The sequence below is a fragment of the Pollicipes pollicipes genome, unplaced genomic scaffold (genome assembly GCF_011947565.3).
Source record: "Pollicipes pollicipes isolate AB1234 unplaced genomic scaffold, Ppol_2.1 Scaffold_4002;HRSCAF=4701_pilon_pilon_pilon, whole genome shotgun sequence".
Taxonomy (NCBI): domain Eukaryota; kingdom Metazoa; phylum Arthropoda; class Thecostraca; order Pollicipedomorpha; family Pollicipedidae; genus Pollicipes; species Pollicipes pollicipes.
The window spans coordinates 10,276,362-10,303,097 of NW_023596420.1; the positions used below are offsets into that span (position 1 = coordinate 10,276,362).

Here is a 26,736-nt window from a genome sequence, read left to right on the forward strand (position 1 = left end):
GGAGTGGCCGCGGGGGGCATCTCACCCCCGCGCCCCTGCCGGCCGACCGCGACACGGCGGGGTCACGGAGTGGCCGCGGGGGGCATCTCACCCCCGCGCCCCTGCCGGCCGACCGCGACACGGCGGGGTCACGGAGTGGCCGCGGGGGGCATCTCACCCCCGCGCCCCTGCCGGCCGACCGCGACGCGGCGGGGTCACGGAGTGGCCGCGCGTGCAGCTCATCCCCGCGCCCCTGCCGGCCGGTCGCGTCACGACGCCTTCGCCTGGTCGGCAGATTGGAACGGCCGCCACACCAGGCACTTGGGGTCGATCTCCTTGTGGTCGGGCCCGCGCCGGCGCCGCTTCTCCTCGAACTCGTCGAAGATGTCCTGCAACCAGCACCGCGCGGCGTGAGCGGAGCGCGCCGTGCGAGCGGGGCGCTGGGGGTGCGAGCGGGGCGCTGGGAGGGGAGGTACGAGCGGGACGCTGGGGGTGCGAGCGAGGCGCCTGGGGGGAGAGGGGGTGCGAGCGGGACGCCGGGGGGGGGGAGTAGAGAGGATGCGACGGAAAATCGCCCAGTTTGACCTACAGGAGCCGCAAACCAGTCCGCTGGGGGGTTCCGAAGGCCCAAAAGTGACCACTCCACACTCTTTTAACTGTAAATATAGGGATAGGTTCCGGAAATGTTCAACTTCACTCAAAGGGAAAGACACCAGACGAACGATCCTGATCCCTTCATCCGCGCCTGCGAGCTCCAAACACAAGCGCAGGATGTGTGTCGTTTCTGGTCGCCACAACGCGCGAACACAGCGACGCGGCGCGCCTTGACTGTCGCCAGATGACCGTGGTAACATGCTCCAGTCGCGTCTGGCAGGGACATGCCCTCCCCCCTCCACTCACGTCTGGCAGCGACGTGCCCCGTCCCAGGCGCCACCCACCTGCTTCTTGAGGATGATATGTTTGTTCTTCCAGTATTTGACGATACCAACTGCCTGCAGTGTGCTGACGATGTCATTAGAGTTGGCGGCCATCTCCTGGCTGATATCTGAAGAGGACGACGACGAGAGGTCACCATAGGTCAACGACAGGCCAGCGCGGGATCCTGACCGGTCACCCGGAACGTCGATAGTTCAGGAGGCGACAACAAATCACCGGAGGTTCACGGTAGGTCACCGCGAGACCATGACAGGTCACGGAAGAAACCCGTGTCACCTATTCAGCGCGGCAGTGGAGACCGCGGCACGTCTCTGGATGACGACTGGTCGCCGGAGGACCCCGGCACGCCGCCCGGCGAGCGTGACAGGTCATTAACTCAGGGGACCCTCAACCAGGACCCGTCCGCCACCACCGCGTCAGCTGGACGGGGCCGCGATTGGGACCACTGGACCCACGGGAATGGACTGATGACCGCAAGACGGAGCACAAAGGACAGCACAGCTGCGGGGAGTGGACTGATGACCGCACGACGGAGCATACAGGACAGCACAGCGGCGGGAAGTGGACTGCTACAGGACAGCACCGCGGCGAGAAATAGACTGATGAACGCAGGACGGAACACACAGCACAGTACAGCGGCGGGAAATGGACTGATCACCGCAGGACGGAGCACACAGGACAGCACAGCGGCGGGAAATGGACTGGTCAGCGCACGACGGAGCACACAGGACAGCACAGCGGCGGGAAGCGGACCGCTGCAGTTCTATGTAGACACGAAACTAACGACTCGCACTCGCGGCTGGCACAACCGACCTCCGAGTCACTACTGGTTCGTGGCTCAAACCCATCGGGACCGCTAGTGCTCCGTGTCCGAAACTGGCACGGTTCCAGGTGCCTCTCGGAATCCGTCCTCGATCCTGTTCGTACCGGACAACGAGCGCTGTGTAACAGCGCTTACTTTCCGACATTTCGGCGGACATAAGAGTGTGGTGTCAGTTCAACTTTCGGAAACATGTGCTTAACTCACGATATCAGGCTGCGCAATGACACACATTTCCTTTCGGAGGCAACATATGGACTTGTCAAGAGAACACCTAATTATCCAAAGTTAAGTCTTCACCTAACCATCGGAGCACCTGTGCCACCTTACTCCATGCTTATCATTTTGAATTATGGCGTTCGGGTGCCTTTTGTGGCTTCCTGATAAAACTCTGTCCAATTTGTGCAATGAATGTATGCTATGTAATGATCCGTAAATGAAAAGGCCCAATCGATACCCTTTCTAAGAAATGCATACAAGCACATACTGTGCATCTCGGCAATTTAGCCGGAATAACTGGCATATTAAAACTACTCATGGAGCACGAAAATAAATTCAACTAATTATGGGTCGCGCTTGCGGTTCAGACAACAATGGCCTGCGACTCCTGCGTCTTCCTTCAGGTCTCCCAGACTCGACAGCTGGCACACACAGCGCAGCACTGCTCAGACCGCTCTGAGTCACCGCTGACTCCAACTTCGACTCTAAGGCGAGCCGGCGTGACTTGACTTGGCTGCGTCGCCACTGACTTCGACTCCGACTCCGAGGCGAGCCGGCATTACCCGGCTGGGCTGAGTCACTACCGACTCCGACTTCGAGGTGCGCCGGCATGACTCGGCTCGGTTGCGTCCCGCTGACTCTGAGGCGAGTCGGTGTGGCTCGGCTAGGCTGAGTCACCGCTGACTCCGAGGCGAGCCGGCGTGACTCGGCTTCGCAAGCTATTGAGCACGTCCGAGCTGGCCGCGCCCGATCAATGTAACCACAACAAACCGGACGAGCCGTGCAAAAACACCGACCCGGTCGGGACCGCCTGGTCCGGCACGGCGCTGGCAGCGTCTCGGAGTCCACGGAGTCGGGACCGCCTGGTCGGGCACGGCGCCGGCAGCGTCTCGGAGTCCATGGAGTCGGGACCACCTGGTCAGGCACGGCGCCGGCAGCGTCTCGGAGTCCACGGAGTCGGGACCACCTGGTCGGGCACGGCGCCGGCAGCGTCTCGGAGTCCACGGAGTCGGGACCGCCTGGTCGGGCACGGCGCCGGCAGCGTCTCGGAGTCCACGGCGTCGGGACCGCCTGGTTGGGCACGGCGCCGGCAGCGCCTCGGAGTCCACGGAGGACGGACACCTGGTTCGCGAACCCACACGCCATCGCCGTCGCGACTGTGTCCACACCCCCGCGCGACGCACTGCAGCCAAACAAATATGCGCCCAAAGCAACGCCGCCCACGCGCGCGTAACGTGCGCGGCTCAGCACACAGACCCAAACGCCCATCAACGCCCACGAAAAGGTACAACGAGCCAGTGTGCGGAATATGCAGGAGTGTGCGGAGTGTGCACACAGACCCAAACACCCGCCAAAGCCCACAAAAAGGTACAACGAGCCAATGTGCGGAATGCGCAGGAGTGTGCGGAGTGTGCACACAGACCCAAACACCCGCCAAAACCACACAAAATGTACGACGAGCCAATGTCGAGGAGTGTGCAGGAATGTGTTGAGTGTGCCCACAGACCTCAACACCCACCAACGCCCTACAAAAAGGTACAACGAGCCAGTGTGCGGAATGTGCAGGAGTGTGCGGAGTGTGCACACAGACCTAAACACCCACCAACGCCCACAAAAAGGGTACGAGCCAATGTACGGAATGCTTTGACATTATGACGCGACATGCTAAGCAACAAATGGTTTGCTGATAGTTCAAGACAGGCATTGTATCGACTGAACAGCCTTCGGTTCTGGCGCGCATGATGATTCAGCTGGAGAAAGTTCGATGAAAGCCACACCAGCTGCTTTTGAGCACGGAAATGCCAGCAGGACAATATGCGCCGCTGCGTCCGTTCAGCCGCGCAGTCCGCGAAACCGGGCTGCGCAGAGGTCTTTTAATCCAGTTTGAGGTCGCCGCCGTAAAAAACGAAGTGATTGCACAAAGTGAATGCTATCATGGCTGGCGGGGTATGGCGAATGAGAGGTCAGTAGTGTCCGCGCAGGGCGACTCCCTATGACGTCACACTGCAGCCGGCCTCTGACCTTTAAGAAATCACAAGGGGCCACAATACAACTCTCTGTAAGTTAATCCCGTCGAGGTGATTGGTTTTGTTGGGTTCCCGTGGGAAAGATTGGTGAGCATGTGATCAAACAGTCTCGATGCATAATATTAACGGCTGACCGCATCACCGATTTGCCCAACTGCTGACCTTACGAGAGCGCGCAGGACCACCGCGACGCAAAATTATACGCGGGGATTGGCGAACGAAGGATGAACACCTCTTGCACAGCTAACAAATATTCCACAGTTCACGGTAGCTGCCGACCTTTGGACAAGCTCAATAGATCCGTTGCTGTAATGCGACCACATGCAAATCACATAAGCCTTTTTAGTTAATTGCCAAGATCTTTTATGGAGGCCTAGAGCAAAGCTAGGAGAAAATGTGATGCTGCTATCTTAAAGCAACACATTAGCAGCCACCTGCGCAAAGTGGTTCGCCCAATTTCTGACCTTCGAACACATCCATGGCCACCAAAGGCACATCTCATTGCCCGGCTTATTGTATGCAAAGATAAACACTCCGGGTCCCAAATCGGGTGAGTTTTGCTGGGCTCGATACCACTGCTTCTTGGAAAGGGTTACTCAATAATTCGGGAGCCAAAACGCAACGTTTTTCATGCTCCACACTTTCGCTTTGTTCGCGAGTTTTCGCTTACGATTTTCAACGGACAATGAATTGCCAAACACGGGTAAAATGCGGCGACAGTACCCCCTCAAAAAAGGTGCTGCGAAGTCTTGACAGCGCGGTCTTGTCAGCTGTATTGTAAACTCGTCGTGAATAGCATATGGCAGGCGCTAAAGGGCAGAGCTGAAAACATGACATGCGAGAATGGAATTGTTACATTCTGTACACGACTTCAATTTACATCATTTGCACATATTTGACATCACTTGTTCAATGTCCGGAGTGGCCGGTCGGTACCGGACGCAAAACGGCCACAGCAGCCAAACCGCTGTTAAAAATCAAAATCCAGTCGGGCCGGGAAGACGTTGTAACGATGTGCCAAGGACAGGAACCATGACTGTCAAGGGGAAGCTGCATTCGAAAGTTGCTTTGTTTCGCGCACCGACCACGGGTGAATCCCTTGCAACTTTGACGGAAATCGGGCAGCGACCGCTTGCCACCCCTTCCTTCCCTTTCCAGAGCTGTATTCTAGAGGCAAGTCACGACACGGACCCTAAGAATGCGGCGCTCTTGCTTAAAAATGCACCATAAACTGATGCGTGATGTCAGTTACAGCCCAGACCATCATGCAAAGCAATAAATCACAAACAGATTCTGTGTCAAATAGTAATGCGGGAAAGCCGATAAGACACAAAACCGCAACGAGACAAAAAAGGTTCCAGAATAGTCCTTAAATGCGTAAATCCCACTTAGCACACGCTCTGCGCTGAAGTTTAAAATCAGCGAATGTGCAATTCCCAACGCTACTCTGCAAACACGCAAGTCTTGTTCGGATTCCTGTAGGCATTCGGAAAGGTTCAAGGAAACCGTTTTGGCCCTCAATGCTAGCGCCATATTTTCCCAAGTTCGCCAAAGCAACCATTGACGCTATCGCAATGTTTCTGGACTGTCGCATTTCATTGCAAAGATTCCAAAACACAACCTGCGAAAATGTTGTACGCTGCCGCCTTCACGTAACAAATGGCTTCCAAACATCCCCGTATCCCCAATATTGTCATCCGTCCTACCACCATACCGTTTATACCAGTAGTCTTTTTAGCACTTTTCTAAGCAAAGATCTGAAGCAATGCCTTCGATCGTCTCTGTGATCCACCATCTCTGCCGCAAGGAATGACTGAAACAAAAGTTGAATAACCTTCTGCCGGCCACCTGTTTAAACGGAATGTTCCACATTTGAAGATTTTGAGATAAGCATCAGATATGATGGGAAAAGCTTGCTTGTAACTATTAGTAAGTTTTCAAGGTTCAAAAACGACCCTAAGCAGCAAAATTTCAAAGTTTGTAAAAATGCGCCCCATTACGTCATTGTTTGATGGCGTCATGGAATCGTTTTGTGACGACAGTAATACCTGGCAGCATCTGGCAGCCAGACCTAAAGAATACCTCGAAACACACAACTGACGCCGATCGGCCATTCTCGTCGCGGTCACTGCGTTGGGTGGCGGATTAGTGAATTTTGTTGTGGATTTTTTGTCTTGGCACTGGTCGTAACAGAAGCTTTGGTGGGCTGTTTGACATACGCAACGTAGCAATCGCCAGCTTTTAGGGCAGATTATTAGTATCAAAGCACGATATGCTGTGAAGACTGTCATATAGCATCATGAATCTCTTACCGAAACCTGCCAGGGACTGGTGAGGATGTCAATATTGTATTGTCGACTTATCCTTGCCTGCAGTGCTGTAGTCCTAACATTTATATCGTGTAATCTCCGCAGTAGTTACTTTATTATTTGTGACTGGATATGCAGTTGCATGTAAAAATCAATGAATCTGTAACATTGCTATGAATTGATTGCGAAGGCATTGCCATTTCTATGGTAAAGATGTTAAAGTTGAGCTACCAGGAATGTCTTTCTTGCTTAGGGTTATTTATGCAATTACTAGTTAACCCTCATATAACCCCCGTGGTACAACAGCATTCTCGCTGGTGATAGTCCTTTGGCGTTGTTAAATGAAATGTCACGTCGTTCATAAATTGTAGGCTTTTATCTCATAGGCTTGACATAGAGTAGCCCAACCAATGTGGTACATTGTGCAATGACACGGGTCAACAGTGTCATCGTGGCACTACCTCAGTGCTGTGCCGTGGCATGACATAATGTACAATGATATGATTTTTGTATCGTAATCCCTGCTACTCTCATAATAAATTTCATTATGAAAAGATGGGTCAAGCATGCATTCTTGTATTAACTCCGCATCTGACACATGATTGACCAAAAACACATGACACAATATACAAATCACTTTCAGCAAAGCACAACCAATACGCGACATCTCTTGCTCAGCCTGTTTTGGAAAAAAAAACATAGGTGACAAAGATGCAAACACGTGTTCTGCTTCCAGAGTTATGCAACATGCTCGGCCACCAAGCTGCTTCACCCAGGAATATTGTTCATACAAGAAATAATGCATGCATAACAAGAAAATATCACATAGAGTGAAATGACACTGCAAACCCGCTGACATTGTACAACGCCGGATACATGGCAAGTGGATGTTGTTATGGTTAGATGGGCGAAATGCACGGAAGTGATGAAGCTGCCGGTGCACACAAGGCTCATGATAAAAATATTATGAACTGCTATCCAAGAAACCAACAGAAATACTTCTCCACCTTTCTCAGCACCCAGATCTGACACAAGTTGCGGTGACTATGACCATGATGACTCACAAGTAATGCTTGCCTGCATACAGAATTTGTTAAGACAGTCCTAGGTACATCCATAATAATACAGCACTATATTTTCAGAATTTTTAAGTGAAAGACAATTTTGCAAAGCTGCACCATGCGAGCTTATACTAAGCATGTGCATTAATGAGCTGTGCTGACCCGTCCCTACTGCCTAAATGAGTTGCCAATATAATGGCGTGCGATGGATTAATTACATGCTGTAACACCTCAATAGGTTCAAAATGTTGGCAAGGTTATAATGAACTAGCAAGTTCGCCTTGGACACCCCTGCAACATGGGTGCTGGTGTTTCTTTCAGTTCGCCGACATCACTACCTTGTCATGTTCAAACACGAACCTAAAGATGGAGGCAGGTACAATATATCACATTTTATTGGGAGCCATCCTATTTAAAGAATACTAAAACAACGTTCTCTCTCAGAAGTACAAGCCTCGCACGAACACCTCCATCACATCAAGATCAATACAAGCCCACCACCAGTGACCACACCCATTTTCAGCGCCTGATTTGCATTCTAATGTCAGATAAGCGCGATCCCACGCTTGCACAAATCGTGGGATTATGAAATTGCAGGTTTTCTCACAATTTCCGCACAGGTTTTCGGTTATAACACCGCATTTCACCGCAAGCTCCCTTAAAAAGAGAGCTACAACGGGGTTCGTGGTAATGCAACTCAAAACGTATTTTTAGGACACAATCTTTTGGTTCACAATTTAAGTTTCTCCTACAAGGTGTGCTAAATATTTAGTAAAATATATATCTGAGATTACTGTAATATTTCCCTAATTTTCTAATGCCTTGGCCACCCGCAGACACGTGCAAGATTCTTTACTCCGATAGACAAGGCGCCAACCGCGCTGTCTGTAAGAAATATGGCAGTAGAATAAAAAAAAGACGCCAGCAGAAGAAAGTCAGATCTGCCGTCGCGTCCTGTGTTCTATAACATTCGGGAGAATACCGTTCTTTTTTCGGTGCTGTACTTTTTTGCAGACAGAAGCGTTCTCTTTTTATAACGTTGACCTATGGTCTAGAAATATGGAAAATGTCCCGCTGGCGACGTGTGCCGCACAACCCGAAAGTGCTCACGCTTACGTTTGCGACACGCATTCAGCAGCGAAATCTTTACTGACAGTCAATCACCTTCCGCGGATTGTATCATACGTGCCGCATCATCGCTCCTGCGAATGCATCAGCGACCATGCTGCGTTGACTATAAGCAGAAAACAGCCTGTAATATAACCGCAATTCCATCATTTCTATGGCGACATCAGTACCAGGGTGACTTTGAAGTAGTCTCCCGAAAACCTTTTCGCACTTTTGCGAGCGTGTAACTCAGGAACCAGAGGGCTTTGGATCTTAAAAAGGGCATGGCCATGAACTACATCAAAAGGTCCTCAAGATGGCTATTTCGGTTCAAAATCCCCTGTAAAGGTGGAATATTTCATTTAAGTCAAACGCAGCATCAAGCGCGGAGTTTCACGACATTCGTGCTGCGAATGTCGTGAAACTCCTGCCGGCAGGATTGCTGCGACATTAGTTATGCGCGTCAAGACTTCTGCAAGAACCTGCATAGACTTTGGTTATACACCTCACTTCTGCCGCAAAAACTTACATCCGACAAAACTAATGCTTCCAAAACTTACAACCGTTATTACTCCTGCAAAAACTCATATTCATAAATATTTATGCATACACATAAATTCATGCTCAAAAGCTTTTACACACATCGCTTCTGCTACAAAAGCTTACCCGCGACTAAGTGCTAGGAGACAAAACTTATGCTTCAAAACTTATACCAGTTATTAACCCTTCTGCATGAACTCATGCTCATAAGTTTTTGAAGCATAAGTTTTGTCGTGTAGCATTAATGTCGCGCCTATGTATGGACAGTGGAAGTGGTGTCATAGCACTGTCGTCCGCAGATGTTTCTGCTGCAGCACTAATGCGTGGAACCGTCGAGCGCGTGCGCATTCGTCATTTTGCTCGAAATACTGGACGATGATGAGTGAGCGATCGGCCGTTGGCATGTTCATGCCACGAAAATACTCACTCAAATCCTTAAGTGAAAGGCGACGTATGAGCTGAATAAAAAGATAGAAATACGCTGCTGGATAATAATAACGTAATCTGAGCTCGATAGGGCAAACTGTCCTAAAAAAACGGGTCGAACATGGAGGAATAAAATTGCGCTACGCAGTGATCTAAACCTCGCCGTTGCCATGACGGCGGTTTGGATGAAAGCGTGTTGCATTCGGTAACACTTTTGGAAATGCTGGCATTGCCGGCTTACCAAAGATTCCTGAGACAAGCGCATGCCGCATAACGTTACGTCAGCCGTTGGACTTGTGTACATCACGATGATCGACACTCAGAACCTGTATTCTCGCCTTCATCGGATCTGGTTGTCGACATATGGCATGCAACATTACAGGATCCCAAAACGGGCCAAGTCCTTATCAACCGCCCATGTGCGCGCGATACGTGATGCGTGCATCCACAAACCCTGCACCACACGATTTTCCGTTCAAATTCGTACCCACTGTGCCAATTTCGTGGCGTTCCGACCCACAGTTCCCGAAATGCGGCCACGGTTTCGAACGACTGCCAGCTCGCTCGGCGGCGGCCACATTCTCGCGCCGCCCAGCGCATGGAAAACCAGTGACCTAAAAACGAAGCTTGAAGCACTTACAACGCACAGCGCGCTGATCTAAACTCCGGGAAACTTCGCACTGAACGTTGTCTCGTGCACACGCGCATCGTGTAAAAATTTCACCATTCATCGACCTGACGTTCGGTTCGGGAGCGACGCCAAAAATGGGACAGGCATACAGACAGCGAAACTGACACACAGGCAGACGCACACGAAGCAAACAGTATATGAGTAAAGATAAGTAAATTTGTGAACATTGTAATCAAAATCCGCAGAATGGCCTTTATGCAATTGATTATTGTAAGTGGAGATCGTAAAGTGATCCAATAATTTTCTGACCTTCACATAAACAATAGAAGTTTTAGGCTACGGGTCTTTCGGTATTATTCGTTCTCATGCTGAGTGATAGATTTTAATTTTGTCAAGGGGTCTGGTTAAACGACGATATCAGGTTAATGCTATAATTTATATCACGTTTTACCATAACATAATCTCACCCTTATAACCTTTACAATCTGTATCATAACATTTGTCGATACCTCTTGTAATCGTGAGCGCTCCTTTGACACGTCGAACATTTCCGTAACATATACACACAACTCGATGCCTTGCATAGCTCGACATAACATAGCTTGAGACCTTGGTACGTTGTTTAACCAGCACCTTTTGACATCCTGAAGGTCGGTTATTTGCAGCACGCGAACTTGTGTGTCACTAAGGCTTTACGATCCACTCAGCTGCTAAGATTATATGGCGCCGTCTGCCTCTCACACCGCATATGAATTTGTGTTGCATGACATTCGTCCCTCCTTCCGAAAAACACCGTTCGGCTACTTATCGGAACCGATCACACTTACCGGCGACAACACAGCAACGCTGTGTTGGCATCGTGCACTGTGATAGCAAATGGTGCATAATTTATGCCAGTCGTGACCACGCTTTTCTGGGCGGCATGTTGTCAGCAGTTCCGTCACTTAACAAACAACAACTGACGAACTCGGTCATCCTGCCAGCGGCCTGCGACATGATTCGAACGGACGCCCCACGCCCACCTCTGCAGCGGGCTCGTGCAAACAGCCGCACCCCTGCAGTGCGTCCGAGCTGATATCCCACCCCTGCAGTGCAGATAGCTGTGCAGCTCAAACTCCGAACCCTCCTCGGCCTGTGCAGGCAACCCCACTTCCCAAAGCGGGCCCACCACGACAACTCCAATGATGCAGTGGGTCCGTGCACATGTCCCACCTCTGCAGTGAGCGCAAGCGACACACTGCAATGGGCCTGGGCCGACACCCTCCACCTCTGCAGTGGGCCCGGGCGGGGCCGGCCGGCGGAGAGCTGCCGCCATCGACCGCGGCCGCCGTCCCGGATCGCCGCCCTAGCAACAGCCGGCCGCCCGTCTAGACATACCGATCAGTTGACCCATTTTCCAGAGAGCGTGCAGGGGCGGCATCAGCGACCCACGCCGGCGGGGCAGTCCCACGGCGCCGGCCCGGCTGTTCCGGAGGCGGCATCCGCCACAGAACCCTAAAGGCAGCCGCCACTGCACGGCCGGTCCAGACGGCGGGCCTGGGCGCGCCCCTGCGCCGGCGCGGCCAGACCGCCGGCGGCCCCGCAATGGCGGGCGGAACGGCGCGGCCAGCTGACGTAAGGCGCCGTCGCCGCCCGATGGCAGCTCGCCGGTGGCGCCGCTCCCCGCCGGACGGCAGACGGGCGCCGATGACCTCAGTCGGGTCAGACGGCGGTCGGGTCGAAGCGAAACGGCCCGGTCGCCGCCGACGTCGGCTGGCGCGGAAGGGTCTCTGCCCCCGGCTCCAACCCGCTCAAACGGGACGCGTCTGGCCCTGACCTGTTCGGAACGGCCACTGCTGACTCTCGCTTGGTCAGAGCGAACGCCGCTGACACTATCGGACGGTCGGCAGTGACGTCCCTAGGTTCGGGTGGGGCTCCCCTGTTCAGGACAAGGTCAGACGGGCCACCGGGGCAGTACCCAATCACAGATTGATCAGGCCCGCCATCTTAAAATGGTAAGATCTAGCATTCTTTGCTAAAATGTCACAAAAACTATCAATAGCACCTATTTTTGAAACGCTCACCATTTGAGGCTAGAATGCCAAGATATGGTGCTGCGCTGGGTTGGTTCAAAATTGTCAGTGCTGATGATGGTAGGGCTTTAAGCATGTTACTTTACTGCAACAATAGTGCTTCTGGTACAAGCATTCGACAACGCCAGAACTTCAAGAAAAAATCAAACAAAGAAGCGTTAAAAACAGCTGAAAATTGTTTTTATCTCTATCGATGATAATTAATCATTTAACTCAGGATGTGCTCGAAATAGAACCTGAGGAGATCGAAATGAAACAAATGGTAATATGTCGCGTAAGGAAGGTAAACAGCTCCTTAAAATTGACATCAAATTACGCATTTAGCTTCGTCTGCTGTTAAAATAAGTACAGTAATCAAGGAACTACGCAATAATTTCTGAGGTGATTTGTTCACACGGAAATTCAGCGAGACCATTCCTTTTTTGCGCGCAGTCAGAGCTGAGCGCGAGCCGACTGAAAGATCCAAATAATGTGAAATTACCCACCCCAATATGACCACATGGGTATGCAAACGTCGCATATTTCACGTTTCAGATAAACATTAAGGTTCAAAATTGCTCCCAACAAATTTATGACAAGTAAATGTTTCCTACAAACATGGCTGTATAACACGTAACGCAAGTGTTTAAGAATGCAAACCATTCACCCTCGCCCTAATTAATCGTTTTTCATGACACAAACTGATGCGGTGGGGGGTGGGGGCGGGGGGGGGGGGGGGCGAAGCGACCACCCTGCCTTTTCTTAACTGATATGTAGACTTAAGAGCTTAGGTAGAGCTTTTAGAAAAATATCAGTGGATTGGTCTGAGCGACGTCTTGCGATTGGTGTCAGTTCTATGTTTCTAGATCAATAACTGATCCCATTATGCCAGGTCAAAAGTCAAATTTTCCAGACTACCGCAGCTTTTCAGCTTCCCTTGCTCATTGCCCGAGGCAATGCCTCGGAGCAATAGGAAATTTAAACAGGGGTGTTCGTTCTTGAACTCTTGATACAATAAGGTTATTTCTACGTGTTTTGGGCTCATATTTGTGATAAATGGCTCCGTTAATGTAATAATGTCGGCTCACCGCGCGCGGTCCGCGGCATTTGCCCACGCCGCCCGCGCAGGCCGTAGAACGCCGTGCAGTGTTCTTCAAAAATTGCCACTGCTCCGAAACCAACAATGTTAGGGACGGGTTTTCGGTGTCAGAGCCCCATAGGTTATTGAAAATTTGGACGCGATTGCATTTCATGCCAGAGAAGTATCCTCGGGAAACTAAGAAAGGGCGGAGGGGAGGGGGGGGGGCGTAAACCCCCTCTCCTTTCAAAGCGACGGTTAGCATATAACATTAAACGTGCTGCATGGTCTCGAAATAGGCATGTGATGTAAAATGCCAAAGCCCTCAGTGCTTCCATTCAAACTTTGCAGGGACAGTTTAATTCAGACACATCTAGAAATAAAAAAGCAGCTGCTTCGCGACTGACTCACGCGATAACTACACAACCAGCACAACACACACTAGTCTAAGGGCACTTTTCAGAAATGTCCAGTCATTTTTTACACCACAAACAATTGAAAACACTGCACAGAGGCTGTCAGAGGCTTAGAACCAACTCAACGAACACAAGGATCACTTATATAATATGGGTGTCACGGGCACGCTTTCCCAGCATGTCACAGCTTCGGGCGTGCTTAGAGATGCTTGACGATGATGATAATGTAGACGTGTTTCGGATGATTTGAGAAATAGCGAGTGACCTAGCCAACAGGCAACCATTGGCCATGCCGCCCTCACACACAGTCCTCCAGCGAGCGTCGGCGCGGCTTCCTCCTCCCAGCCCACATCAGGCTGTGCCCAGCGTCCGACATTGGTGAATTGTCTTCCTTAATTTTTCGTGACACGTGTTACGTCCTAAAATCTAAGTTTAATAATTCTGGCTTTCATGGGATTATCTCACCACCCCAACGTCACACTTTAAGGTATTAGTCACGTGGCGGCACCCCACAAACAGGGGGGCCGCCCCCCGTTTTTGCATTCGAACCGCTTCTGCATGCACGTCGTGCATCGCCGAGGTTAATTTCGCGGTGGCCCCTCACTCCTGGCGCGCAGCTTATTGTTTTGGACGCCAGGCGGCCGGCACGCGGCGCGGCGACCCGCGACGCCACATTCCCGGTAATTCGATCCCGGGCCGACGCTGCCGGATCGATGCCCGCGCGCCCAGCTCCGATCCAGGCCGTGCGGAAAACGTGCGTCGCTCTGAGGTGGCCAGTCGCTGCAGCGGACCACGGGCACAGGCTCCCCTTGGACACCGCCCTCCCGGGCTCGCGCCGCTGCAGCGGACCACGGGCACAGGCTCCCCTTGGACACCGCCCTCCTGGGCTCGCGCCGCTGCACCGGGCCACGGGTACAGGCTCCCTTGGACACCACCCTCCTGAGCTCGCGCCGCTGCACCGGGCCACGGGTACAGGCTCCCTTGGACACCACCCTCCTGAGCTCGCGCCGCTGCACCGGGCCACGGGTACAGGCTCCCTTGGACACCACCCTCCTGAGCTCGCGCCGCTGCACCGGACCACGGGCACAGGCTCCCCCTGGACACCGCCCGTCTGGGCTCGCGCCGCTGCAGCGGACCACGGGCACGGGCTCCCCTTGGACACCGCCCGTCTGGGCTCGCGCCGCTGCAGCGGACCACGGGCACAGGCTCCCCTGGACACCGCCCGTCTGAGCTCGCACGGCCAACGCAGTAGAGCTCCCGGGTTCGCAAGCTCGAACCAGTCAGCACTTACTGCACTGAATTTTCCTGGCATAGCTGTCGGCTTCTGGGACAACCCAACAACTCCAAGTGCACACAGTTAAGGTGCACCAATCTTGAGAACAACGCGAATGCTTTGATGTTTCGGGATAAAGAAACAATGACGAGGCTGGCAGAACAAACTGAGTACGGACAAGAGAAACTTGTCATCTTAGAGCGTAAGAGCTTGTAATTTCATTACATTGACGTGAACACAAAACACTGCTTGTTATCGCGGTAACGAACACACGACTTAATACAAGTAGAACCAGGCACAAGGGGCCTCACGAATTTGCGCTGCCACATCTGGAAGGTACACACCCGATACGTGCTATGCACTACCATGTGCTTGCCATTGGGCTTAACGACGCACTCAGCTGCTGCGGCTATGCGACGTCGACTGTCTCTCACCCCGGCAGGATGGGCGGGCACCGTGGGGAGTCGGACCCTGTTCCTCTGGTTTCCCAGGCGCGCTGCCAGGCACTCAGCCTATATACAATCGGACCTGTCCAGCCCAACTCAGGTCATACTTGTTCAGCTCGAGACATCACGTCATACTCTGACCAATATCGGTGAATTATTTTACATCATCATTTATAACAAGTGCAATACGAATACGCTAACCTTGAAGGCACCGCTTTCTGGGTTTCATGCGTCTTATTCAACATCCAAATGTCAGAGGCATCAATCGCGTGGCGGCGTCCAAAAGAGCTAGGGCAGACCCGTGTTAAAAGGGAATGTTCCATATTTGAAGATACTGAAGCGAGCATCAGATATGATGAAACAAGCTCACTTATACCAATTGGTATACTTTTTAAGCGAAAAAGATTGTTCTGCACATCACAATTGTCTGTTTAGTACACATGCTCCTCGATAAGCCATGATTTGATTACGTCATCGTACCTTGCACACCATTGATTGAGGGCCAGTTGACGGTCGTTTTATCAGGAAATCACGCTCACGAAAGCCAGATATGAACGCCTCGACAATTATATTCTGCAATTTGCCAAGGTGACTTTGAAATACGCTTCCGATATACCTTTCCCCTTTTGTTGCGCGTGCAGCTCAAAAACTAGAGGGGCTTAGATCTTGAGAAGCGCAGAACTATGAACAGCACCCACGGGTCTTTGAGGCGACTATTTCAGTTAAACCCCATACAAATGTAGAGCACTCTCTTTAAAGTGAATCGCTTCTGCATGTGTGCTATGCATCGCCCCCGGGTAGATGACTGCTAGCAAGACGTCTTGTGCAGCGGTGGACGAGTTAAGTGTAGGAGGTGAGAGTGAGCTATCACTCAAAGCCATAGACAGTCTTTCAGATGCGTTCTTGTAGGCAGAGTGGTTTACAAAGGCGGATGGATGAATGGATGCACTTTCTCACGAATATGATCGCTTGAAAATTAGCTGGCAGCGGACCTGGCACAGTGTCACCGTTTCGACGCGAGAAATAGACTAATTGTGGTCGACTGACGCTTTCTTTGAAAGTGTCAGGTATCTGAAAACCCCGCGCATCCCGCGCACACACTACCTGTCGTGAGCTGGGCTTTACGTCTACGCGACTTTCATTGTACAACCTCACTCGGCTGGGCTGCAGCGTGCTGATACGCCAGTGTCATCAAACAAGGACACTGTCCGTCATCCGATCGATTGACTTGCGTACCTGTGGGTCAGCCGGTGCTGCGATCGCTGATGAATTTGATGACGGTACATTCGTCATATAAGGCTTGGCGTCTTCGTCTGCCGCGGTTTCCAAAATATTACCTAAATGCTTCAAACTCAGTGCATATATATATATATATATATATATATATATATATATATATATATATATATATATATATATATATATATATATATATGCACGTTCGGGCAAAATCAGCCTGCACCCTCAATTGTGATCTAATTTTACGAAAAATGCGCACCCCCACCCCGCTCCTACTTCGTGACCCTGCTTTTGCACCGCTCGATCGCCTTGAAACCTTTACCAATCGATTCCGCGCAATGAGGTGAGTCACGGGGAAGCAATATCGAGACTTGCCCTGAGGTCAAATACCTCGAAAGCGCGATGGGAAAAGTTTACACGCAAAAGCCGGCAACTCAGATCTCAGAGCCTACTAGACCAATCACCATGAAACCTTCACCATTGGATGCCCCATACCTGATTCCCACGTGAAGTTCCAAATCTAGTGACCCTAGGTCAGGTCAAAAATCGTCCAACTTCATGAAGTCCAACATTCTTGTTCGCGGACAACTTATAGCTCAGAATCTACGCCGCCGATATCTGCCAAACCCTACCATTCAGTGCGCCAGTTACTCTAATTCTCTGCTAAAGCTGCAAGTATGGTGCCATTATTAATTATGCCTTTCCCTTTATCTTTGCTCCCAACAAAAGGTGTAGCCTGGTGAGGCTGGGCTTATGAGGTTGAATTTCTCCTTAGCGGAGGTGGTAATCTTGGCGACACCATGCACAATTTAGCGCGTGATTTTCAGCACAACACCTCCGCTAAGCAGAAATTCAGCCTCATAAGGCCAGCCTAACCAAGCTGCACTTGCCTTGGAAACAAACGTAAAGGAAAAAGCATACTTATCACTGACACCATACTTGCAGCTTTAACAGAAAATTAGGGTAAATGGCATACTGAATGGTAAGGTTTGACAGTTATCGGCGTGGAAGATTCTGAGCTATAAGTGCCGGTTTCTTAGACCCTACCCGCAAGCTGAAAGACCGGCTGAGAATCTTTTGCCATGAACATGTGGCGTAACTTGTCGCGCGCCTCTGCTATGAAGCGCCAGCGACTAACGTCAGTAGGACCAGTTCTGCGACATTAGTGCTACAACAAACACTCCTGCTCACAGGAGTGCTACGACATTACTTCTACTGCCAATACTTACGCGTAACATTACTGGTACGTGGTAAAGTTATACCGCAAAACATTATGCTCGCCATTACTTCTACTGCAAAAAACATAGTCATTTCTTGGACACGGCTTTATTTTTACTGCAAACGCCTAAACGTGACATTAAAGCTGCACAGCAAAACTTATGCTTCAAAAACCTACACCCATCGTTGTCTCTACTGCGGGAACTTATACAGCCATTGCTTATATACGCCATTACCTCTACTGCAAAGACTTATGCGCGACATTAGTGCCACAGCTAATATTTGTGGTCAAGTCTTTGTTGCAGAAGTAATGACTAGTATGCGCTTATGCAGCATTACTTTTGTCATATAGCACTCGTGTCATGCATAAGTTTTTGCTGCAGACGCAGTGTCGCGTATCAGCAAAGACTGTATAAGTTTTCTCAGTGAAGGTAATGACGTGCTAGAGTTTTTAAAACACAAATTTCGTCGTGCAACATCCATGCCGTGTATAAGACTCCGCAGTAGAAGTACTGCCACGTATAACATAAGTCCGCATAAGTTTTTGCGGCAGACAAAATGACGTATACAACGGATGTCCGAGCACTCTTGTCGGTTGGAGATTTTGCCGTAGCACTAATGTCGTGACACCGGCAAGATCAACGTCCAGGGACCCGGCCCCTCTGGTCGTCGAGCAGTCCACACCGTCCAGCATTTCATCTGGCCGTTTTCCAGCCACTGTTGTTCTAACCATGGTATTGGTCGTGTATACTTTTTCACAGCTGCGGCAGTGATTAAGGCCTGTGACACTGTGGGGGGTCTGCACCATAACCTTCTTGAAGACCGGGAAGAATGGCTGGTCCCATATATATATATATATATATATATATATATATATATATATATATATATATATATATCCAGGGAAGGGGAAGGGGGGAGGGTGCAGGGGACAGAAGGGAAATGCAAGCATGGTCCCAAAGTCACCCTGGCTAGATCATTGGACACGTCGCAATGGGATCACGAATCACGATAATATGACATCACGAATGGAAAACCATAGTGGGGCTCTCGCTTGTTTTCAATAGTCTCGTACATGCTGAGCGAGCGACACCATATGCCACAAGGCAGATCTGCATCAACGCAGTTACTGCAGCCAGCATGAAGTGTACTTCCCGCCATGCTGTGCGGTCAAGCCCGTAGAAGAGGCTGAGCCTCGTGGCTACAGCGCGGCGCCGACCGGAGCCCAGGTCGGCACGCACCGGTAACAACCGGCGCCGGCTGTGCGTCGCGCCGTAAGTGGGCCAGCGCGCGCCGCCGGCGCCGGACGGTCGGTACCTGTGCCGGCTAGAGCCGCTCGCATCCGGCTCCCGTCTGCTGCCGCCGGGCAGAGCGGCTCGGGGCGTCCGAGAGCACCGGCGGCGACCCGGCGCCCTTCAGCGCCGTCCGTCGCCGCTGAGCCCGGCCCGACTGCGGCGCGGCCTTCGTGACCGCTCAGTGACCTTGACGCCGCCGGCGGCGGCAGCGGGTCAGCCGGGCGCGCCGGCGGGCAGACAGGGCGCGGCCGGCCCGGGCATCGACCCCGTCTGGCCGGTGGGGGCGGCGTTCATGGCGCGTCGTCACCGCCGACGCGTCGGCTGCTAAATTTGGCGGCGCTGTCGGCGATGGGCGGCGCGGGCGGGCGGTGGCGTCGCCGCCCGCCCTCGCCCGAAATAGGCCGCCCGCCGCGCGGCGCACAGTGGGCCGTCTGCATGGCGTAGACGACCCAAAATATCACCGCATAGTGGACCACCCACACACTTCCGAATATGATACGTTTGGGAACGAAATCTGGCGTATACCTAATATGAGCCGATTCGGAGCAAGGTGCCAACTTCTGCCTATCGTAAAAGTAAATGTCGCTTTTCAATGGATCGCACCCACTGCAGTTTTCTTTTCAGTTAAAAGCATAACAACTTGCGGTGTGCGTCCCCGATTCATAAGGTGAACTTTCTTTGACCAGGTTTTTGCCTGATGTTGCAACCATCGCATGCACATTTTTCCACAGCATGACCCTAACAGATTGCTCGCTTTCGTTGCATGGGCCCAAGTGTTAGTGCACTGTCTGCTTTGGCCATGACATTGCAGCCGCAGGTAAGGCACATAAGTGGCAAAAGTCCGAAGTCTGTTACGAGACGGCAAGCTGTTTTTTCGAATCAAAATGCTGTTTTGTTCGTGCATATCAAAATGAAGATAAGAAATGATTTGACAGGACCCATTCCCTTCACACAAACTAATTAAGTACTTTTCAAATCATCACCACGTGAGGACAGGTTCTACAACAGACAGATGACCACTTGAAACATTCTGAGACCAAACAAAAAGGTGATTTCTTATGCAAGATCGCTTCCAGTCGTTTCGTCTAGACATGCCATAAACAAGGCTGTAAGAGGTGCTAACAGAGCTGCGACAAATAACACAAGTAGCCAGTTTCTCAAAACAGAACTTCGAAGATTTTTGGCGTATAATCGCATAATCCAGTTTATCAAAGCAAAAATATACAACTTACAACTACAATCTACGACACTGAAAAATGTAAATAAAATGCACGATCTACGACACAAGTATACGCAAACAATCTTACATGGGTATCTCAAAGCCCAGAACTAATGTACGACAGAGCTTGATCTTGATAAGTCCTTGATGAATTTGGCAATGCAATCAATGCAAGCATTTGTGTCGTAGATTATAATACCGACCTCAGGATTGCTGCTCATTAAAAGACAAACTGCTGAAGTGACAAGCCTAAACGACATGCAACAGCTACAAAAAGAATAAAAGAGCATAGCACTTACGTGTGGGCAGGTGGTAGTGAGTGTTCCATTCTTTCAGACAAGAAGCCTTAGGTGAGCATGCTAAGATCAAAAGATCAGGCAAAACTGCCTGGTTAAGAAGCTTCCTTTGCAAGCACATCAAAATACATCCCAGTTGAAAGAGATTTGTGTGGCTATCACAATACTTGTCATGAATACAATACATTCCATGTTCATGTCAATTGCATTCCAGACACCTTCAAAGTGAGATACAGGCAGCATCATTGCCTGCAGTGCCTACCCTGGGTGAAAACAATGTGCTGTTCAATAAATGTTAATAAGATACCTTAGCATGACACAATAACTTTACTATAAAATTGACTTCGTTTGGATAACATAACTGCATACATATTGTGCATCACTGCGCCAAAGGGCAGCAGCTAGCCTGCATAGTGTCATATAAGAGAAACCTTTTTCCGGTGGTCAGTCATGCAGAAGGAACATGTTCCCAATGACAGATACAGCAGGCTGCTTGTGATTGGATCCATGAATGGCCCTTTTTCAGTGTTCAATGACAGCTCAGGTTTACGTCACATGTTCCCTTAATCTCTGAAGGTTAAATCTGACAGGCTCACTTTCAATGCCCAACATATGCCTAATAAGCGCAGACATTATGTACTTACCATTCACATGGTCTCGTCAACAATCGCTATACAGAATAAAACCTCCATGGGTGGAACATTTTAGGATGGAATTGAGCACTGGAGAACTGAGGAATGGAAAATTGCTTTCTTCGCAGAATTTTTCAATTATGGACAACATTGCCACCAAACTAAGCCCCTAGTTCTGCACGAAACTGCCCAATGTCACATACACCTACGACACGTGCTGCTCTGTTTATTACGTAGCACGTAGACTTACAAACACAGCGCGTCGATGGCAAAAAAAAAAAACGCACAGCGGTCGACGCAACTAAATGGTGTTGCTGAGAGGTGGGTGCACACCACCACGGGCGAGTCGACGGCCAATGACATCACACAAATTCCTTGCGGACGGGGTGCTGTCCCCACTCTCTCTGGTGTTCTTGAACACCGACAACCGTACTCTTCCTTTGTTGATGGTCGTCGTTGGGGATTTAGGACGCGTTCAGCTACTTAGGCTTTATGGCGTCAACTGCCTCCCACACTGCCGGAAACGCGGGTATCGCGGGTAATCATACCCCGTATCCAGACGCGTTAACCACTGCACTATCGGTACTTGTCCCTTTGTTTTCATGTCCTGATAAGCGTTGTTTTTCAACCAAAGCGTCATAATTGTAGCTGGAGATAACATCTCTAAAATCGTAAACTAATGTGGTTGGTTCGATGTTGAGCCAAACAAGTGGAAACGTATGTTTTATTTTGTCTTAATCGATGGCAGTTCGGGTAACACATACTCAAAACATAAGACGCATGTTTATGGCTGGTAGAGTCATCTGAAGTTTGGCGGTCGTTGTCTTGGCAACGGGGCGCACATATCTACGCCACTATCACATGTACAAACTACGACAAATGTCACGTGACGACGGCTTTGAGAAGCTGGCTTGACGTGTAGTTTGTAAAATCGGAAGCGCACATTAATATTTGGCGCAAGATTATGCTTTCGCTTTGAGAAACTGGCTAGTAACAGATCCTAACAGAGCTGCGACACATAATACAAGATTGTAATCGATGTCACAGTACATCATCGCAAGTAACTGAAAACCGCACTATGCGAAAAGACAAACGAGGTAAGCGGTGAGGTGCTTGTCTGTCACATGTCCATGATTTCAAATAACCTTTCATCATTTTTTTTCATCAAGTTTCTTTTTTCATCAATTTTAATTATCTTTCCTCTTTTTTCATTTCTTTCGTAAATCTTCCATTTTCGCAACAAAACTGGTTCGCTTACAAAACACATTAATGATATATTTTTGCTGTCATCAAACCAAACATTTGTTAAGTATAGGTGTATCGAGGGACACAACCTAATTTTTTCACGGATTAGGAAAATAGAGGTTTCCCGACACACATAGGCAGGCATCGTTCCACACTGAAAATGGTCACCCCGCTTCGTGTGCTGCTGATGCAGCGGCTTCAGCGGCCCAAGAAACGCTTCAAACGAGGTCTAACATAACCAAGTTACCGTCAGCGCCTGTTGTAAGCATTTTTCGTTGTATTTTCTGCTAAGCGGTTTAGACCAGCTCGTTAGGTCATATCACGCACACTGTTGCCGGCCACCAAACACGGCGGCATACATTATTGGACGTCTTCATGAGACAAAATATTAGACAAGACAAGCGATGGAAATATGATACCCGCTGGTAACAAAACTGAGTGATAAACTTATTTCCGATCCACCTGAAAACGCGATATTTTTTAATCCATCGGGCTTTGTCCAATGCTCCGCTCTGAAATGCTGTTCCGACAGGGCACCGCCAATGTGGCCAGGCCCATAGTGACGCTTCCTGGAGTGACCAGCGTAGCCTAACACAAACCGCCTCCAACGGCACATAACCAGAGATTGACACGTTGCTGTAACGTGACCGTAAGGTGATCCTTTGATATTTACGGACAGTAAGAGGATATTTGCGCCATGCTCCCGCTCATCGCATTTGCGCAATGCTCCCGCTCATCGCTAAGAGAAATGACACCCTCCGAGGGATGTACACGTGGCCCGGCATACTCTTCACGGCTGGCCACCACAAAAACGGCACGCGTTCTGTAAACGGACGCACCGCCGACCCGTCGGCAGCCAGGGCGTCTGCTGAGCCCGCTGCATGCCGACCGCGTGACATCCGGGTCGCTGGGCCTCCGCCCGCGGGGCGACGCCCACGGCGCCGCGCCGAACGCGCCGCGGGGGCTCCGCGGCTGCCGCGCCGCGCCCGCGGGCGTCACCGCAGCCGCCGGCGCCGCGGGCGGGCCGCGTCGAGCTTCCCGGAGCCGGCCGGGCCCTGCCGGAAGTGGGCGACCCTGGAGCCGACGGAGCGCGGAAAGTCCGCGTCTATCGGTCGCGGCGGCGGGACGGGGCGATACCGGCGCCCGCTGTTGCCTTCGGAGGTCACAACGGCGGGCGAGTGCGCCGGCCGGCTGTCCGACGGCTATCTGGCGAGGGACCACCGGCGACGACAGCCGCTCAAGGTTTGCATGCAGCGTTTGATGAGAGGAAAATGCATCCCATCGCCACATACCTTGGCATAGAACGCATGCAAGTATGCATCGCTGAGGGCTCCATGAAGATGAGTGGCGAAGGGCGAGAGTGGAGCACGCGAGCCTGTCTGATGGTCTCTTCGGGGGCTTAAAATGCCCAGTAGTGGACTACATTCAGGCAACAGGGCCTCTCCACTGGTTACCTGACTCATCAGATGTGAGCGACATGTAAACTTCGTCCGGTGCTGCTACGTCTGATGCAGCCCGACACCCGCTGATAATAGTTGTCTCCATGCAGGTCTCAGTGGATCCACATTTTGATAAACAACTAGGCCCGGGCGGCCGCGCCGCAACATTGCGCGTCACGTTAAGCCTCCCGCGGCGCCGTCCGACGAGCAGGACGGACGCAAAGCTATCCGCCGGAATGGACAGCACATCTTGGCTGGGCTCCGGGCACACGCAACAAGCTACGCTTAGCGGGCACCCTGAACCTAAAGCCACTTACGCAAACCATTCGGAAGAAGGCAAAACAAAAACGTGAACGGCTGCCAAGTACACACGTCTTTAAGAGCTTACTAGATAGAAGATAACGACAGAACATACTTCATGTTCAATTCAGACGCGAACGTTATATATTTGTCATACCGCACTTTCCATGCCTCGCCTTTCCTCATAATCCGCACGGATCTAAACCCAAACCAGCCGCCGTTGATCGAGCATGCATAAAAGGACAGGGCTTGCCCGATCGCCCGACCCCATTAAACCGCGAATAGCGTAAGTGCACCTTAATGCATTCGGCTGAGATGCAAAATCCAATGGACTAATGCACTGGTTCGCAACGACGCGACCATGAAACACAGCCGGAGACACAGCCGACCCGAGGCGTTCGCCTGGTGTCGCCCCGGCGCAGCGGTCGCTCTCCGACCACCGCCGACTCGGCACCGCGGCCTGTGCCGACCCGGCATCGCGACCCGCGCCGACCCAGCATCGTGACCCTCACCGGACCAGCGCTGTGACCCACACCAACCGAGGCCCTGACCGGGCGCCACTCACCCTTGATGCTGACCACCTTGCCGCGGAAGTCGGCGAAGTAGCGCAGCAGGGCGTCCTTCCAGTAGCTGCGGTACGAGATGAGGCCGAGGTCGGAGAGCGGCTTCTCCGGCGAGCCGATCTTGCCCTCCGTCTTGGTCAGCAGGTAGCCTGCGGACAGCGGGCTCCGTCACGCCTCGTCACCACGGCAGCAGTTTGTTTATCGGCTGCGAGGCGATGCACCGGTCGTAATAGGCCTTGAACGTCGCGCTCACAGTCGTTTGGAAGCATTAGCGCCAATTAAAATGTGCAATTAATGAGCGGGTGACGTGAAGTCGTCGCCTACATGGGGACGCTCAGCGCGAAAAGGTACGCGCAATACACACGTGCTACCGCGTCGGCCCCGCCCAACCATCACCAACCGGCCAACCCTGCGAACGCCTGCGCTTTCATGACGACTGCAGGCATTCTCCAATGATATGGAAAGCGTGCTGCCATGTTGTTCACTTTTCTTTGAGCTGATGCCTACGTATGGTGACGACCGAGACGTTAAAGGGCCGCCAGGTCGTGCTGAGCGAGTCACGTCAAACGCGTACCGTGTGCAAAAAGATAACAGCCTTGCATTTACATTCACAACCTAGTCCGTGTGCAACAGCCGTGGTCTTTCCCAGTCGCATCGGGCCATCTAATGGCACATCGCATCACGCGGCGACGTTCCCAAGCTCCAGCCGGGATACAGCAGCCAGTGGCGTCTTGAGCGATGAACTGATCAACAGCGTGCTTAATGTGTGTAGTGTTCCGAAAGGCTTCGACGAACGTCACGCACAAACAGTTTATGCAGCGTGAAATTATGTTGCGACGTGTAGTAATTAACTGGTAGATTTATGTAAAATGTCATCCCTAAATCATATTTTTACAAAGTCAAAGTTTCATTTCGATAGACGTCCGCTGCTGTTTGCTCATAACACCACATCTCCCTTCATAATCAGTATGTTGCTCCGATCTGACGCCAGAGAGAGCGTGCTATGACTGTCATTCATGCTCGCAACGACTCGCGGGCTACCAATCCAATGACGTGCCCGCGCCCTCTTACAATGCTGCTCAACGCTAGACACTGAGCGAAGGGAGGTCTGAACCCCGCCGCGCCGGACGCTGGTACCAAAGCCTCCGTCGGGCACAGCGTAAGCGGCACTCAGCCCATGGCGCACTTCAGACCATCACGCGGGAGCGGTCTCCCCGGCCGAGACGCCGAGCGTCCAACCGGTCACCATCCGACATAACGGCGTTACGACCGCCCACAAGCCAATTCTGCGTGTCCCGCTGTCGCCGGCGCCACTCGGCCGCCGCCCTGAAAGGTCTTGTGGCGGGCCGCGGCCCATCCGCGCGCCGCCTGGCTGACATTCCCGCCGTCCACCGACATTTGCAACGGCATCCTTGAAATGGCGCGCCCGACTGGCACTGACCGCCGAGGTCGGCCCTTGCGTCACAGCACATCCTGTTACGCTGATTCATTCCGTCACGACGGTCGTGGCTGCAGGTGCGCTCGATGCCAGCCAGCCATTCCATTGCGAATTCGGTACACGGTACAGCGGCGGCATTGTACTGCCCTTACAGCGCTTCAGTACGTACAGCTTGGCCTGTGAGGTCACGTGGTGTAGCTTTGCTCCGGTACACCGCACAGGAGTGTGGTTTTACTCCACTGGACGTTACTTGGCCCGACTGCGAATACTGGCTCCCGCTGTGAATACTGGCTCCCGCTGTGAACACTGTGCAGGTCCGCTCCAGCATCACACGGACTGACGCCAAAAAGGTGCTATTTACGCATGTTTAAGAACGAATGGTTTTTCAAAAAAAATTCCAAAGAAAAGTTTTTCAATAAAAAACTTTTTTGAACCCCACAAATCCCGACATCCATGTATACCCCCACGTTTGCGCTTTGTCTTCCGTCATATCACTACGGACCAAAGCGACGCCACGATGGAGGCTCCACTTT

The 26,736-nt window shown here is 51.5% G+C and overlaps 1 long non-coding RNA gene across 1 annotated transcript; it reads right to left on the reverse strand.

Annotated features, from left to right (window-relative positions):
• Positions 1-221: 221 nt before the first annotated feature.
• Positions 222-24,908, reverse strand: LOC119093284 (uncharacterized). The gene is made up of 3 exons (XR_005093628.1): positions 24,768-24,908; positions 918-1,024; positions 222-368 (listed from the first exon to the last, which is right to left on the reverse strand). It is a non-coding gene; the product is annotated as an uncharacterized LOC119093284 (long non-coding RNA).
• Between the last annotated feature and the right edge of the window lie 1,828 nt (positions 24,909-26,736).